Source organism: Schistocerca americana, chromosome X (assembly GCF_021461395.2).
Source record: "Schistocerca americana isolate TAMUIC-IGC-003095 chromosome X, iqSchAmer2.1, whole genome shotgun sequence".
Classification (NCBI taxonomy): Eukaryota; Metazoa; Arthropoda; class Insecta; order Orthoptera; family Acrididae; genus Schistocerca; species Schistocerca americana.
Window position 1 is genome coordinate 331,259,430 of NC_060130.1, and position 17,327 is coordinate 331,276,756.

At 41.2% G+C, this 17,327-nt stretch overlaps 1 long non-coding RNA gene across 1 annotated transcript; it reads right to left on the reverse strand.

Moving 5' to 3' along the window:
• Positions 1 to 372: 372 nt before the first annotated feature.
• Positions 373 to 1,432, reverse strand: LOC124554828. The gene is made up of 3 exons (XR_006968464.1): positions 1,377 to 1,432; positions 677 to 748; positions 373 to 456 (listed from the first exon to the last, which is right to left on the reverse strand). It is a non-coding gene; the product is annotated as an uncharacterized LOC124554828 (long non-coding RNA).
• Positions 1,433 to 17,327: the final 15,895 nt, after the last annotated feature.

Genomic DNA, 17,327 nt, shown 5'->3' on the forward strand with positions numbered 1-17,327 from the left:
ACAGGCAGTCGTCAGATGAAACACTATTACTTTAATAAATAGGATTACTTAATTAAAAAAACAATGTTACATACCTGATGTGCTGCTTATACATAATTTATCATTGTTAAAGAATATAAGGTCATTGGAGCAGTATCACAGACATTTGATATGATGGGTTCAATCAAGTGTTACCTGTGCTGTGCAGCACATTTGATGTGGTCTAACAATGCTGCACAGCAACAATGTGGTTCATGTCCAGCACTGTAAAATAATTTTATATAATATTGCAGACAGAAAAACAGAATACAAAAGTATCAATATACAGATATCAAATCAGAACTTCATTATCTTCAAATAATGTTATCTCCATTAGATTTACTTTACACACACCTGATGCACCATGATGATAACCTTACTGCCATTACATAGTGTGTGGTTGTTGCACAACATGGACCAGATTGTGGGTATCAAGCCCTGCAAATAATTTTTGTGTTACTATTCAGACAAAATTGATAGTTCTACAAGGTGGCTTATGCTCCTCTGCAAGTAACTTTCAAATCCAGAATCCAAACACACTACATTGCTACCGAATGGCAACATTGTAAATATTATTTAATCTGCCATCTTTAGTTCATATGAGGACATTAGAGCAGCATGAGATACATTGGGAATAATGGCTCCATTAATGTGTTACCTGTTGTGCTGTGTTGCACATTTGGTATGGCATAACCGTGCTGCACAGCAACAAACTGGTTCATGTCCAGCCCTGTAAGTTAATTTTATATTATATTGCAGACAGTAGAATAAAATATAAAAGTATCAATACACATATATAACTTCAGATTTCATTATACTCAAATATCGTTATCTCCATTAGATTTACTTTACACACACCTGATGCCCCATGATGAACACCAGGCTGCCATGGCATAGCGCGTGGTTGTTCAACATGGACCTGATTGTGGGTGTCAAGCCCTGCAAATAATTTTTGTGTTGTTATACAGACAAAATTGATAGGTCTAGAAGGTGGCATATACTCCACTGCAAGTAACTTTTAAATCAGAATCCAAACACACTACATTGCTAGTGAACTGCTACATTGTGAATAGCACTTAATCTGCCATCTTTAGTTCATATGAGGACATTAGAGCAGCATGAGATACAATGGGAATAATGGGTCCATTAATGTGTTACCTGTTGTGCTGTGTTGCACTTTTGGTGTGGCATAACCATGCTGCACAGCAACAAACTGGTTCATGTCCAGCCCTGTAAATTAATTTTACATTATATTGCAGACAGTAAAATAAAACATAAAAGTATCAATATACATATATAACATCAGATTTCATTATACTCAAATAATGCTATCTCTATTAGATTTACTTCACACACACCTGATGCACCATGATGAACACCAGGCTGCCATGGCATAGTGTGTGGTTGTTCAACATTGACCTGATTGTGGGTGTCAAGCCCTGCAAATAATTTTTGGGTTATTATACAGACAATATTGATAGGTCTAAAAGGTGGAATATATTCCACTGCAAGTAACTTTTAAATCAGAATACTAACCCACTACATTGCTACTGAACAACAACATTGTGAATATTACTTAATCTGATACCCTTAGCTGATATGAGGACATTAGAGCAGTATGAGATACATTCGGAATAATGGGTCCGATTGAGTGTTACCTGTTGTGCTGTGCTGCACAATTGGTATGGCATAACCATGCTGCACAGCAACAAACTGGTTCATGTCCAGCCCTGTAAATTAATTTTATGTTATAATGCAGACACAGTAAAATAGAATTTAAAGATATGAATATACATTAATATGAATTCAGATTATTATCATACTCAGATATGTTATCTCCATTAGATTTACTTTACACACACCTGATGCACCATGATGAATACCTGACTGCCATAACATACTGTGTGGTTGTTCTACAACATGCAAGTGATTTTTGGTGTCAAGCCCTGCAAATAAATTTCATATCACAATTGAGGCAAAATTGATAGGTACTGAAAGATAGTATATACATATACTGTACTGCAAGTAACTATTACATCAGATTCCAAACACACTGCATTGCTACTGAACAGCAAAATTCTAAATTTTACTTAATGTGACATGTTTATTTGGTGTGAGGACATTATAGTAGTACCACACATATTTAGAATGATGGATCCCATCAAGTTTTACCTGTTTTGCTGTGCTGTACATCTGGCACGGCACGACTATGCTCTGCAGGAACATCATGATTCATGTCGAACTCTGCATATAAATTTCAAATTATAATTCACACAAAGTTGACAGGTACTGAACACAAATTCGTATATTAACCATGAATTACCTTTTACTCTGCCAAGGTTCAACACATAAATGTATCTACTCAATAACTTGAAAATTGATACATACCCTCATTCAGAAGTGATTTTACTACTTCACATCTTTCTTCAGCATTTGGAACAGCCAGAGAAATATTACGTGCTGTTTTCTTCTTGGTAGAAAACAGCCTCCTCTGTGGTATTAGCTTTCTTTTATGGCCCTTATCTGTTTGTTTGAAATTACTGTTTCGGGCTCGAACAGCTCCTGCATTTGCCTTTAAGGATAACACAGTTTTTTTGGCCAACTGAAGTTCAGTCTCAGTCATTCCACTGACAATATTGGAAAACTCTGAAATAAGCTTCTGTCTCCCTTCTAACAAAGATTTTGGTGTTTTTGAAACATATTTTGTGCTTACTTCAGCTAATATTGCTGCTCTCTCACTGGTGGCATCAACATCAGTACCCAGTACCTCTGGACTTTGCAGGGGATTTTCACCGACACTGTCATCTCGGCAAACAGTGTGAATGTGCTTACACATATTGAATCTAATACTGTAATCCATACATGTACAGTAATACCTATGTATGCACACATTGCAATCACTACATTTTAATTTGCACTCACAGTTGACTCTGTTATCTTTAACAATTAGACCTCTGAAGATGATGTGGATGGCACTTCCCAACCACCATCCACCTCAGTGATGAGGTCCTTGTCCATTAACAAACTAGTTTTGTGTTTATTACGAATGTCTTGAACTTTGCTTGTAACCTTCCCTTTTACATTTTCTATAAGCCAGTCAAACAACTTGGCTGTAACTAGGGACATTAGTGTAGATATGCCTTTGTCCAGTTGTTTTATCTGTCTTGCATTACCATGTATTTCCTTTAACGTCCTATGCATACTCTCCACATGCATGTCGGTATTGAGCCCGGCATACATTCTGTGACAGTAGGCCCAACACTCCACATTTCCCTCATAGTGTGTCTTGAAGTATGAAGCAAATTCTGATGTGTCAGGGTCACTACTGAGCTTCTGCAGTGCTTTTTGCAGTGATTCCTGAAACATACTTACATTTCTCAGCATTGACACTGATTTAATGAGCCGATACACCTCATTTCTTTTATCCAGATCTGAAATTTTCCGCTTGATATTAGTTTTCCATGCTCTGTCCACATGCCAGGTACAATAGAGTCTCATCTTAGGAGCACACATTGTCCTGTTCCATGCAATACTGTATGACTCTGCCAAATCAGACATGAATACATTCGGGCAAATTGGTCCAACCTGTGATTTTATGTACTGCAAAAATATACTTAAAACATCGGCGTCCTTCCTGTTCGAAATTAGAAATGCACATGGGAATCCTTGCCTGAGATCATCCAGTACTAAGAGAGTGGTCACTTCGAAATCATACCCGTTAAGCCCATGGGTTCCATCAATACAGATACAGTCTTCTCCATATTTTCATAACATTTCGCGTTGTGCTCTGTTCATTATCACTAATACAAAATCCTCACTCCTCAGTTCTTGATGTTCACTAGTCGAGTCTTGTGGTTTATAGAATAACACAGACGAATTCTCACTTTCGTTCATTTCTTTTACCCAAGCTTCGACACTGATTGCATCATTTTTATGTCTGACCGACTTGGAGGAGAGGTTATAGCTTGCTGCAATGTTATATAAGTCTTGCTTGGTAGTCAAATGGATTCTCTGCAAGTCCGAATCCTGCAAACTTGTCCGTACGTTATCTAGAACTTTGTCATACGGAAGTCCCATTGCAATATCTGTTGCTATGGTTTCCCGGTCTTTTTGACTCAGGGGCAGGTGCGTTAAATCTTGTTTGTGACCAATGTGGGTCGACACAAAATGTACTTGGTATGTTCCACCTTCGTGTACAGTTACTTTCATCTCTGCAGGGCACTTTCCATTCATTTTGTTGCTGCCTGTCAATTTAAGATGTCTTGTGCCTTTACCTTTTGAGATAAAGTTACCTGACCGATGGCAGCCATAATAATGTGTGGAACTAGTAGACCCATGCGTTTTAATAAACTTTGAATGTGTCGTGCGTTCAGTGTCTTCTTTCCACTGCAAAAACTCGTCTTCATTTGAGAACTGCAGATCTTCGGAATTAAGTTGAATTTGATGAGCAGTTTGTAAATGATCTATCCAACCCTGTTTTGAACTACTTTGAAATGGGCACAATGTACACTTGTAGAGCAACCCCCCTTCCTGCAAACCATGAATATTTCTTTGGTGGCGATACAAATTATTTTTAAGAGAAAAAATTTTGTCACACACATAGCACTGATAAGAAGCTACAGTAGTTGTAGTGGCAACAGGCCGCTCTTGTTGACGGTTTTTGCAAACATGCTGACTGAGATTCTTTCTGTAATTACACACTTGCCCACACACTTCGCATTTAAAAGCACTCATTTTAGTAACACAAACGCTATTCTCTAATCACAATGTGGAAAAAAAAGACGCACAAAAAAAAAAAAAATACTACGCGTATCCGCACTCACAATAATTTTAAGACACACGAAAATATCACGCGCTCTCCGCACTTACAAAGCGTCGCACAAAGCCAAAATAGCACGTGCACTCCGCACTAACAAAAACAGCTACTGCAGGAACACCACGCGCACTCCGCACTCACAATGATTTTAACACACACGAAAATGTCACGCGCTCTCCGCACTCACAAAGCGACGCACAAAGCAGCAACACCACCCGGGCTCCAAACCGCAAATGCAGGTAGTCAGGTACTGTTTCCGGTCTTCCGTTGTGGGGGAACTATAGGGGGTGGGGAGAGGTCCCGTTCGTGAGCGAGGTATGGGGGTGGGGTGAGGACCCGTCGTGGGCGAGTTGGAGTGTGGGGTGAGTGTCGCAGGGAGGTAGAGTGGGGGGGATCCTCGCTGGGATCTTCGCAGGTATTAACGTTTGCTCAATCGCGCGGCCCTGTGTTAGGAGAACATAATATCAGAGAAGGTCTACAGCTGTAAGCTCCGCCCAGACCACGCCCTGTCCCGCCCACAATATAGGGTGGTGAATAAGGACATCTCATTGGATGAGACGCTCGTCTCCGACCGTCAGCCTCGCCGGTGCCAAGGGAGCAGAAGGCCGTAGGAGGTAGGTAATCCCAGCGGCTGCGTTATCGACGCGCTGTTACGTTGCCTTCAATTCTATTTGCTGTTTCGCAGCCACTGAGATCGTTATTTTCAAGTAGGTTTCTCCAGTCGGTCTTAAATATCAGCAGTATGGCAAGGACTGATTTTAAACAAAATTAGTTAGACTCGATCACTGACATTTGCAACCACTCTCGCATAAAACAATTATCTCAAATTAATTATTAATTTATTATTTATAATTAATTATTCACTAATTTTCAGAGAAGCGGTACATTAACAAGAAAAGTTTAATATGTATTGTTAAGAATAATACGCAGTTATCTATTAGTGAGGCAAATACTACACGTGAGACCACCTGTGACAGTGTATGTAAAAGACTTATCTAAAGGTTTACAAAATACTGAGAATAATAATGAAAGCATTGGCTCTGCTTCTTATCGAAAACATACGTTACAGTAACGCACACATTGCATTGCGATGTGAAGTTATTTGATTTGTTTCTCATTGTTCATTTAACTGACAGGGCTGGAAGGTCACGTCCTAAATTACAAAAGATTGATTTTATTGCTCATTGTATTTAAACTGAGAGGACAGTTCGGGATTTCATAGCGTTTCTACAATACGAACTAAAGCGGTGAGAAATAAGACGAGACACTACTGCACTGTTGGAGGTAGGGTTGGGCGTGAGGTCGTGTTACGTGTCGGAGGCGGGGGATTGGTACGAAGAACGGAACGGTTGGGCTTGTCGTGTGATCAGGATGTGGTTAGGATTGTACTGACAGTAGATGCGGGAATTGAGAGCGATATAATTGCTTTTTATCGTAGCCTGATCCTGGGTACTTTGCGCTTGGGACTCATGTCTGACATGTTGTAGGCGCTAAGGTTCTCATAGTCATTGTATTAAAGGTGAAAAGTCAATTCTTCGATTCGGGGAAAACAGTCGTTGCCAGAATTGAATACATGTTCATAACATGGCCGCTGTCGGCTGTTACGGCTTCTTATAGTGGATAGACAAATCATAACGCAGAAAGTCACGCCTCAGTTTCAGCTGACGAACAACAGGAAGGAAGCACACTGCCATCCAGAACAACCTCATCTTTACTTTATTCAAACGCTACTGTACCCAAGTGAAGCTCTCCTTCCGGTACTTCACAGGGCGTAGAAATTTAAACTGGCTCAGATGCATTCGCAGGATAATGCCACCTAATGAAAGATAAGTCTTGGTACAATGTGGTGTCACCGATGGTGACGTAGGTGTATGACGGTAACTACAGCAGGTAATGAATTCGTTTGTCAACAGGGCAAGTTTGACGGACGCTGGAGACTGGAGCCATGTTCCTGGCTGGGTGGTGAGAGGCGAGGGGGGGGGGGGGGGGGGGGGCGTCGGAATGACTCTCTTGGACGCCGTATCAGTAACAAATTGACTAACTAAAGAATTCAAGAGTTAACAAAATACTTATTTTCACTATTTCACATATTTATTGACAGAATTTAGACATTTACAATTATTGTCAAGATCTAGTCAATAAGAAATTTGTTGTTATGTTATAAATATAACACAATAAGTCAAGTATCACTGTTGGAAGGTGCATGTTTGTCTTGAGGCAGCGTAAGGGATGGCGCGTAAATACCCAGATTTCATTTATCCAGTATTTCAAAATGAAACCCCTCAGTGAGTTCGAAGAAGGTTTACACATGATTTTCGACCTCTACGGTAGTTCTTCGCGCTAACACTTCCACACAAAACGATGAAAGGAAAAAACTTTATCGTATACTCCATTTTCGCCGTTCATGCAGCAAGACTTCAGTATCAGATGTGACGTATTAAAATATTACTTCTTTACTATGAACTATATTCAGAAAAAGTCAGCAAACAATATCCACACATAACACTTGCAAACTTATATCACTATACGGCACATAGTTTAGATGATATGACGTCACAGAGTTTTAAATGCCTGCAAAATTAGCTTCCCTTTAAAATGTCGTGCGATATAAGTTGAACGTCAGTAATGACTTTTTAATTTATTACTTCTTTACTACTAACTTTATTTGCAACACACTTTGCAGACAAAGTATCTGCATACACCAATGTATATACTGTCGTGCTCGAAAGTATCCGAACGACATGAATTCCATTTCGCCTAATTCGTATACAACCCTCATAACGCAGCTGTCTAGCGGGTCCTCTAATCACTCCTCGGTACAGTCGTTTGACTATTGAAAACGGTTCCAACAAATCACCACTAGAAAACATTGCTCTGTATCGCAATAATTCAAGATGTAAAGTAATACCACGATACTACAAATATCAGGGTACACCTTATTACAGGTAAGACTGTCCTTAAGGCTTGTAAGCTCACATTTACTACAATAAATGACATACCGGTACCTGAAATGTTACCACTCTCATTATTACGTCAGATAGGTAATGCACGTAATAAGTTCAAATGCTTCAAATGACTCTGAGCACTATGGGACTTAATTTCTGAGGTCATCAGTCCCTTAGAACTTAGACCTTCTCAAACCTAACTAACCTAAGGACATCACACACATCCATGCCCGAGGCAGGATACGATCCTGCGACCGTAGCGGTAGCGCGGTTCCAGACTGAAGTGCCTAGAACATCTCGGCCACTTCGGCCGGCGTAGTAAGTTCGTCGTATTCATGTTTTCCTCTTCAAAGTAACATACAGTTCTTATTATTTAACACAAAATGACAATAAAAATTTAAGTTATTCACGAGCTGCTAGTTGAGAATATGTATGAGCTTCAAATGACACGACGAACCGTCTCGTTCTGCATATGGATTCAAACCCAGGTCATGCAGACTAAGCAAAGATTTCTTCACTGACGGAAACTAACATTCATTCCTGACTAGGCACACAGAGAGTGATATACCTCGATTTTAGACAGTGTCAGTTACGAAATATCAGCTTTAATTTACAGCGGCTGGCTGATGGAGCCGAGCGGTTGTAGGCGCTACAGTCTGGAACCGCGCGACCTCTACGACCGCAGGTTCGAATCCTGCCTCGGGCTTGGATGTGTGTGATGTTCTTAGGTTAGTTAGGTTTAAGTACTTATAAGTTCTAGGTGACTGATGACCTCAGAAGTTAAGTCCCATAGTGCTCAGAGCCATTTTTTAAATTACATGCTGTAAACATTGTTAACGGACGCGGATTCCTACCCAGCATCTATTGTCTCTGTTAACAAACTAGAAGAGATGTTAAATATTGCTTCTGCGCAAGTAACTAATTTGAAATGCCGTGAGGTAAAGCTTTGTGTTGGACAGGGATTCGAACTTAGAACCTAATGGGATTTTATCGAAGCACAATCAGCTGTGACATATCTGATTTTCTCGGCAGTAGCAAAATGTTTTAATTGAAATGACGAGACGAAATATTAATTTTTTCCTTTACAGGAATCCAACCCACCTATCGCTGTTACCCTACAGGCCATTAAAATTCCTTCACCAATAAGAAATGCAGTTAATAAACGGGTATTCATTGGACAAATATATTATACTAGAACTGACATGTCGTTACATTTTTACGGAATTTGGGTGCATAGATCCTGAGAAATCAGTACCCAGAACTACCAACTCGGGCCGTAATAACGGCCTTGATACGCCTGGGCATTCGTTCAAACAGAGCTTGGATGGCGTGTACAGGTACAGCTGTCCATGCAGCTTCAACACGATACCACAGATCGTCAAGAGTAGTGACTGGCGTATTGTGAAGAGTCAGTTGCTCGGCCACCATTGACCAGACGTTTTCAATTGGTGAGAGATCTGGAGAATGTGCTGGCCAGGGCAGCAGTCGAACATTTCCTGTATCCAGAAAGGCCCGTACAGAACCTGCAATATGCGGTCGTGCATTATCCTGATCAAATGTAGGTTTTCACAGGGATCGAATGAAGGGTAGAGCCACGGGTCGTAACACATCTGAAATGTAACGTCCACTGTTCAAAGTGCCGTCAATGCGAACCAGAGGTGACCGAGACGTGTAACCAATGGCAACCCAAACCTTCACGCCGGGTGATACGCCAGTGTGGCGATGACGAATACACGCTTCCAATGTGCGTTCACCTCGATGTCACCAAACACGGATGCGACCATCATGATGCCGTAAACAGAACATAGATTCATCCGAAAAATTCCGTTTTGCCATTCGTGCACCCAGGTTCGTCGTTGAGTACACCATCGTAGGCGCTCCTGTCTGTGATGCAGCGCCAAGGGTAACCGCAGCCATGGTCTCCGAGCTGATAGTCCATGCTGCTCCAGACGTCGTCGAATTGTTCGTGCAGATGGTTGTTGTTTTTGCAAACGTCCCCATGTGTTGACTCAAGGATCGAGACGTGGCTGCACGATCAGTTACAGCGATGCGGATAAGATGCCTGTCATCTCGACTGCTAGTGATACGGGGCCGTTGGGTTCAAATGGTTGAAATGGCTCTGAGCACTATAGGACTTAACATCTATGGTCATCAGTCCCCTAGAACTTAGAACTACTTAAACCTAACTAACCTAAGGACATCACACATCACCCAGTCATCACGAGGCAGAAAAAATGCCGTTGGGATCCAGCACGGCTTTCCTTATTACCTTCCTGAAGCCACCGATTCCATATTCTGCTAACAGTCATTGGATCTCGACCAACGCGAGCAGCAATGTCGCGATACGATAAACTGCAGTCGCGATAGGCTACAATCCGACCTTTATCAGAGTCGGCAATGTGATGGTATGCCTTTCTCCTCCTTACACGAGGCATCACAACAACGTTTCACCAGGCACGCCCGTCAACTGCTGTTTGTGTATGAGAAATCGGTTGGAAACTTTCCTCATGTCAGCACGTTGTAGGTGTCGCCACCGGCGCCAACCTTGTGTGAATACTCTGAAAAGCTAATCATTTGCATATCTCAGCATCTTCTTCCTTTCGGTTAAATTTCGCGTCTGTAGCACGTCATCTTCGTGGTGTATCAATTTTAATGGTCAGTTCTGAGTATTCTCAGTAACTACGCTTCTGACCCTAAACCTAGTTACAGAAATGCGAATGAGACGCATTACGTTTTCCAGGCCGTGCCAGCCGCGGCTTTGAGATGCCAGCAATGTTCACTTTCCAGCCCTCTAAAGGTACACATCGGGTCGTCTTCTTCTTGCCGATACTGTAACTGAGATTTGGCAACAACGCAAGGTATGTTTGGCAGCTCTTTGCTCGAAGAGTTACTTTCTGGTGTGCGCTTAATTAAGCCCCAAAATTCACTTGATTTCTCCTGCCATTTCCATTGAATAATCTGAGTTATTATCGCTTGATGTGTAACAAAAGATTGTAAATTGACGGTTTTCAGCCCAGGAAAGTCGTTGCACGTGGAAATAGCAACTAATCCTGCCCTTTACATAGCGATTTACGAGTTCTAGCCACTATTAGCCTCGTAATAAGAATCCACGACACATACCTCTTCACCAGCTCTGTGGTAACATGCTGACCTGTAAAAAAGCGCATGTTCTTAATTTAGGTTCCAGTGTCGCTGACTGTGACGTTTTCATCCCTTCTGTGAAGGAGCTACAAGCAGTCAGATCAAACATCGATAAGGAAACCGCAAGAAAATACTTTCGGCTCTTAGTGCAATGGTGAAAAACTTACAGTGCTGCACAACAGGTACTGCCTCTTTCCGACAAGCAAATTTTGGGTTTCTACGAATACATAACTTTATTTAAGAAATGCTACATTTGCATACCTCTTGAGTATGACACAACATACCAATTAACCACAGACCCAATCGAAATCTAAGTGAGTAGAATTTTACTAATTCGGTTCGATAGAGGCACCCTTGTGTACAGATACTCAGCTTTATTAAAACAGACTTTCGTCAGAAAGTTATCGTGGGTAGTTTTATTTCATTTCTTATAATACAGTGCACAATTTTCGTAGGGTTTCTTTTAGTGTTGTTTAAACAATAGTAATTATGAGAGAGAAATTAATCATCAACGAAGCATGCGAATTCTCTGGTGTTATCTATAACAGTTGGACAATGCACATGCAGTTTATTGGTTACACGTAAGTAGAAAACTCGTTCTGAGTTAAAGCTGTCAAGCAAGGTTTGAAGAAGAATAAAAGCCCACTACCACACGACAGCTAATGTAGAAAATACTTTTCTGACGTATTTTGGCACGATGCGCTCTCCGCATACATACTACAAAAGTTTCGAGATGCATCTGCTGCCTGGCCGTGACTCATAAAAGGTGAAATAAAATATTAAAAAAGAATTTAAGTTTTATAATTGAGCAAAACTCACAGTAACATTGAAGTACTTAAGCATCTGACGTCACAAAGCCACGTGATCCGGATGGTCGGGTGTAACACCATCACGTGGAATCACTTTTATACGATGTTCAGAAGCAATAGCTAATTAAACTAAAGTAAGAGGAAGACTAATTGAAAAGTTGGTACATTAAGTAGGACTGAGTGACAAACGTTGACTACGCTTTCATCATAATACACAAAACGTTGGCAACATAGCGCATACCAATACATGAGTCGCTTCTTTGGTTAATAGCAAGACTAACGAGAGAAAACAACTGTAGCATTTGAATAACTTCTGAATGATTTTGTATGGCTTTTCATATATCAATCTTTTCGAATATTGCAATAAGTGGAACAATCTCATCGAGAAAACAGCCAGGTCAGGGCGATAACGTATAACTTCAAGCTGCTGGCACCTGAACGAGTATGTAGTTGAAAGCAACACGGCAGCATGCCTCCCGATCACGTAAGTACTGATTGTCCACTTTCCCAGAAATGCGTGACCAAAGCTTCCTCAGGCATCACAGAGAAAGACACCTCCAAGACCATGATTTTGTAACATCGATGCTGATTATAGAAAAATCTTTGCGAAGTAATTCCAGATACTAATCCACTAGTTAAAAAAGGAATGTTAGTGAAATTGAAAGTGGTTATTTAACAGGAACTTTTTATCACGCTCCATACTGAAAATGAAGAAAAATTTTAATGTCCTTATCAGGAAAACAGCAGGCCTCACTACAAATTGAGCAGAACATACCCTACATAGAAGAATACATATGACCTAAACATCCAAATATAATTTAAAATGACCAGCTCACCATCAAGAAACTAATGATATACTCATGACAAAGTGCACTGACCTGCAGTGCGCAACAATGGAGCTTGGATATCTCTCATACTCTATAAAAGTCATTGAATTATTTTACAGAATAATAGGTGGACAACATTTGAAATGTCGTGCCATGAAATAAAATCAATTAATTAACTCATTACTGAGTACTTAAGCAACAAAAACGCAGACTGAGATACAAAAATAATAACTTGATGCATTATAAATGATATTACACTGAAGCGCCAAAGAAACCGGTATAGCCATGCATATTCAAATACAGAAATATGTCAATAGGCAGAATACGGCGTTGCGGTCGGAAACGCCTATTATAAGACAAGTGTTTGGCGCAGTTATTAGATCGGGTACCGCTGCTACAAAGGCAAATTATCAAGGTTTAAGTGAGTTTGAGCGTGGTGTTATAGTCGGCGCACGAGCGATGGGACGCGGCATCTATGAGGTAGCGATGAATTTGGGATATTCCTGTGCGACCATTTCACGAGTGTACCGTGAGTATCAGGAATCCGGTAAAACATCAAATCTCCGACATCTCTGCCGCCCGAAAGAGATCCTGCAAGAATGGCACCAATGACGACTGAAGAGAATCGTTCAACGTGACAGAAGTGCAACCCTTCAGCAAACTGCTCCAGATTTCAATGCTGGGCCATTAACAAGTGTCAACGTGCGAACCAGTTAAGTAAAGATCATCGATATGGGCTTTCGCAGCCGAAGTCTGACTCGTGTATCCTTGATGACTGCACGACACAAAGCTCTACGCCTCATCATGGCCCGTCAACACCGACATTCTGTTGATGGCTGGAAACATGATGTCTGGTCGGACGAGTTTCGTTTCAAATTGTATCGGGCGGATGGACGTGTAGAGGTATAGAGAAAACCTCATGAATCCATGGACCCTGCATGTGAGCAGGGGACTGTTCAGGCTGGCGGGGGTTCTTAATGGCGTGGGGCGTGTGCAGTTGGAGTGATATGAGATTCGTGATATGTCCAGATACGACTCTGACAGCTGACATCTACTTAAGCATCCTGTCTGATCACCTGCAACCATTCATGTCCATTGTGCATTCCGAAGGATATGGGCAATTCCAGCAGGACCTTGCGACACCCCACACGTTCAGATTTGCTACAGAGTGGATCCAGAAACACTCTTCTCAGTTTAAACACTTCCGATGGCCACCAGATTCCCCAGGCACGAACATTATTGAGCATATATCTGGGATGTCTTGCAACGTGCTGTTCAGAAGAGATCTCCACTCCTCGTACTCGTACGGATTTATGGACAGCCCTGCAGGATACTGAGTGCCAGTACCCTCCAGCACTGCTTCAGACATCAGTCGAGTCCATGCCACGTCGTTCTGCGGCATTTGTGCACGCTCGCGGGAGTCTTTGGCTCTTCAGTGTAGAAAAGATGACTTACTTCTTTTATGAATGAGACTAAGTGTCTGACAGGGCGCAATTGAAAGGTATGAATTATTTAAAAAATGGGTTTTTAATTAAAATTAATTTTAAAACAAGACAGAATTAATGTTTAAAGTGGTTATTACAGAATGTCGCAACACAAAATATTCATACAGGATCAGCAATTTGGCGTTACAGAAAACATGCATTGACCACAGCGAAGATAATTATGACTACAGCAAACAAGTAATGTCCAGTGATAATCTTATTAATAGCAAAACTAACGTTAAAATTAGTCTTTGCTCAGTTAGTTATTCATGAAAATTGTAATTAATATACGTAAGACAAGAGTTAAACAGATCACAAATGTTATTAAATACCACCTAGTAGCCTTCAAACTGACGAACAGTATGAGTATCATTTACGCTAAGAAGCTAAAAAAGTATTAACAACAGGTACTAAAATTTTCTGTTAGACAGATTACTGACCGTGCCAAAAGGTTAACTGTGCTTAGCAGCCAGCTGAATATACTAAGTGCAACACAGAAATTATAAAAAAGTTTATTCATTACAATGTGTCATGCCTGAACATATGGGAAGTCCCTGCTGTCCAGGATTTCGTGTCATTTCACTTATTTTGTCACAAAGTTTTCACATTGCACTGATAGTGTAGCGTTAAAAATCTTCCTTTTTTAGAATGGATCAAAGGTAAAATTGCAAGAGTGAAGCTCATTTTCTGTTAGTGCTGTCAGATAAACACATGGGTTTGTTCGAAACAATTTCTTTTTGGAACAACATGGGGAGGACACATTCTATTGGTGATACACTTGAGTAATAGGACGACAGCATTGGCTAATTGGCTGACCATGTCACGGCTGTGGTGGCAGTCTCTGCGATATTCTACAACCGACATGTGTCTCATGCACGTATGGGCCCAGGAACCCACCCAACATTTTGCAATGCTTTGCTCATTCAAGCAGTTAGCATGTCAGCTCTGGTGGTAAGTGCTCTCAGTGCTTGTGTTAAGTGAGTGCAATTCAGCTTGGCAATATCTCGAAACCAGTGTATCTTCAGATAGTGTCAGTCATCTTTTCACGCTATTGATCAGGCGATCGTTCCCCGTGCCTCCTGCATCTTAATGTCAGCGTTAGCCATCTCCCCTGTCTCATGTGAGGTACATTAAATATAACAGTAATAGGTGTAGCATAGCTTTGATGAATACATTAAGTTCAAATCATAAAACCTTATGGGCTATACCTCCTTTTTCCACAACGGATAAAGTGATTGGGCATTTTTAATCATCATGGCAATGTAACGATCACTAAAAATAAGATAACATACACAAAATGTATGCAAAATGCTATTTTGCATTTGGAGGGAAACGAGAAGGCAGAGATGGAAAAACTGTTGCTAGAATTATAAAACTTGTTCTTTTCGTAAGGACCGTTGCCTGTAAAACCGCTGATGAACCACAGTATTCAGAAGGGAAACGAAGCGCCGGTGTGCTGGTCGGTATACAGAATACCATGGTCTCTGGAGACGATTTTGGAGGAGTTTAGCAATCAGCAGTAGGTCAGCGACGTATTAGAAGACACTAGTAGCCCTTTGGGACAGGAATTGTAATTTTATCCAAAACGTCTACGGAAGTCTACGGACGGATCGAGGAAATATCGATTCTACTGTAACTACCGCCATTTGAAATGTATGACTACCACAGACGCTTACCCAACCGAAACATTACAGAAACGATAAATAATCTGGAGCAGTGCCTATATTTCTCGACAATGGACTTGAGCAGTAGGCACAGTCTTAAACAAAAAATTGATCGATGGCCGGTACCCGCAAAGGCTAAGTCCCAGTCGTTCACTTATGGTGGCTAATAAACTCGATCGCACCTCAGAATTCTAAGACCGGCGATATACACGATCTGGCAACACTGTAGAATGCGGATGTGTCTGGAGGAAGTGTTGTCATTTTCTCGAGAGCCTGCAAGTCAGTAACTGCTTCTGGTCTAGTGAATTCACGCACGATAGCCCAGCACGTTTCGTCAGATGACTGGTTGCCCACAGTAATGAAAAACTGAGTGAATGGATGAACGATAAACTTGACTGAGTGTCATGTGACATCCAACTAGATCAAGTGCAAAGACAATAAGGAACAAAATGAGAGCAAAGAAGTGGTTTACGTCGTGCAATGTAACCAAACAGTGACGAGAGCAAACACACAGCATTCCCCCGTTTGTTTTAATTGCATTTCCGTTGTCTGCGAAAGTAGTCAGTGTGATGGAGCTCAAAAATAATTCCCTTCACTGTCAAACCCACCTGTACTACCAGAAATCTACACAACAATTCCGCCTCACAAGTCGCGGCTGTGTCAAAACCAAGTGAACGTTCGGTAGCTTCCTCGCTCTACAGATGCTCCTACCAGCCGCAAGTCACTCGCCAACTTCGTCAGGTGTCGTACGACCAGGTGAAGGTGACGGCTATGGTTGTGTTTATTAACAGCCATTTTCTAATCAGAAGTTCTTTTATCTTTCAGTTACCGAAAGGATTTTGAATGCTCGAAACTTATGACCGTTGTTCAAGAGTTGTAAAATAAAGTCGCCAGTCGAAAAAAGCCTAACATTGCTACACGTTGTTTGTTCTGGGTTTAACAGAGGTGTGACGGCAGCTAGGCAACTCTAAACACTTGCACTATGTTTGCAGCGAGAGCGTTTGAGCAAAACACGTCAGCAAATAATTTTACTGTATCAAGAAACATCGTTCTGTTTGTCATGACTCATTTTCTACGTTCAGAACTCTCGAAAACTGACATAGGTGATGAACCGAGAACATTTAAGTGTAGTACACCATTTGCATCGAACAGACAAGGCTCCGAAATCGGGGGTAGGGGTACTACAGGAATTAACCGAAAGCGACAAAAATCAAACGGGTGACTATTACTAAATTTTAGCTTGAACGTCATCATTCCGCTCAGTGGAAATTCCTATGCAGTATTGTTACTGGTGTCTAGTTATGACGTCCTTATGATAACTATTTACGAGGAAGTTGATGGCTGAGCCGTACGAAAAGACATCTCCTCAAGCAAAGGCCAATGCGAACATTACATTTTGCAGCTGGTGGCTCAATAACAATGTTGTGCATTACGAAACCTACCCCAGGGTCGTGTCTATCGTCGCTGGTATTTGTTTCCAACACGTAAGAATTGTAATTCATCTTACCAAGGTAACCTTACGCCGAAAGTCTATTTAAATGAAACAGAAAGTATTGCAACATGAGCGTCCCTGTAACAGCACCAATGAAAAAAATGCTATTCATTCTGGACTTCGAAACGATC